Below are 1798 nucleotides of genomic sequence, written 5' to 3' on the forward strand. Positions count from 1 at the left end.
AATGGGAAGGTGAAGTAAGAAAAGTAGTAGAGAAGGCAAATTATAATCAGTTCATTTATAAATTATTATTTATTAAAATTAAATCACTACTGTACTTTCTTTTTGGACACAGCATGAGCTTATAAACTTAAAGATGACCATTGCTTCCTGACCATTGCTTCCCTAAAAGCCTCTTCTAGGAGTCCATCCATATACTTATTGTTAGTATGTGAAATGTTCACTAATATGATGGTAGTATATTTTCTGTTTTATAACCTTCTCTTTTCAAGCAATTTGTCATCTGTTGCCTGCTACTATTTGTACTTCTCTTCCCCATGTTTTATTTATACTTTATTTAGTCTTTAGCTTACCTCTAGAAGTCTTCCATTGTTGAGATTTTTAAGATAAGAAACAATTATTCATTTATTTCCACTGAAAATTGATCTAAACGGGTACCTGTCTACAGTCAATTTTCTTTACCCCCTTTCTGAGTGAATTCATGTGAGAATCTGTTGAAAGTGTGAACCTTTTCTTCATAAGAATATACCTCTATAATTTTACATAAGTTTCAGGGAGATAAATTTCCCTTAAAGGTACAGGGATCCCAAATTAATAACACTTTTGTGGGGGATGTGGGATGGCAAGGGTAAGAATGGATTATATTGTTAATGTCTACACACGTGTTTAAGGTCTAGACAGGAAAAACAGCAGATAGGTATTACATGTCTTTGCACAGATCATTTCTTGATGGTGTGGGAGCTTCTTTAATTAAAATATGGTAGGGACAGCTGGCCACCAGCTAGCACTGGCAATGTAACAAGAATGTCAATAAATGCATCACAGAAAAAAACTTATGGGCACAGCTGTTTCTAATGGAGACTGTGAGTCTGTACCCCTATAGATGAGAGCTTCAATTTTTCCATTCCAGTAACACTTGCTGTAGCATCCTTAATGTTGAAAATAAACTGAGAACTTCACCAGAATTGTTAAAAATACCACCATGGGCATTTAGTCTTTGTAAAAACCTTGGAAAAGTAGTTAATTCTGAACAACTCACCACATGTCTTATTGTGAGTCACTGAGAAAGCAAAAAAATGAACACTACTTATGACTTGGTTGTCTCCTTTAACTAGTAGACCACAATCCCGTTGGCAACAGGAGAGGGCTTGCTTCCAAGATGCAACGTCCAAAGTGGAGGGCAGGGAGCACTAGTGAGCATGTAATGACAGTTCCCAAGGAGAACACGGGATGCAGTGCATCCTAGGGTGGGGCTGGGAAAGATCCCAGGACAAGTCAGAACTCACGATGTCTGGTTTTATTCTGTACATTTGGCAGCTCCCCTTTTTTCCTCCCTCAGTTTCCTTAGCTTTAAGGAAAGTGGGGGCTAATGTGAGCTTGCAGTGAGAGAATATAGATCAGTGTTTTGAAGTCTGTGAATCGTTAATCTAATGGAAAGTGTTGTAATTTTCCACTTTTACTTAATTGGAAAATGATGGTAAATAAAGTAAATTCCCCTACTTCTTTTCCTAGTGTTGGTAACCTTTTCTGAAGTCAATAGAAGCTCTTTTGAAGCAGGCAAAATGTGGGAGCTTGGACGTACATATTCTGGTGGGGGAAAAACAGGTTTGAAAATTTGAACAAATAGTGTAACTACCACAAATTCTTTCTTCTCAAAATGGATCTGAGCCAATTTTGTTCTGTAGTACTGATTGAAAAGAAAGAAATTAGCAATGTACCTGAAAGGAAAGGGAAGATAATTAAATGTTTCAATACTCATTATGTGCCAGGCACATTCTCAAATACTTTACATATTTTATCT

General features: G+C 36.6%; 1 pseudogene; it reads left to right on the forward strand.

Moving 5' to 3' along the window:
• The first annotated feature begins 1681 nt into the window (after window positions 1–1681).
• LOC114675281 (U6atac minor spliceosomal RNA) lies at window positions 1682–1798 on the forward strand (annotated as a pseudogene).

This window comes from Macaca mulatta, chromosome 1, assembly GCF_049350105.2.
Source record: "Macaca mulatta isolate MMU2019108-1 chromosome 1, T2T-MMU8v2.0, whole genome shotgun sequence".
In the NCBI taxonomy this organism is placed as follows: Eukaryota; Metazoa; Chordata; class Mammalia; order Primates; family Cercopithecidae; genus Macaca; species Macaca mulatta.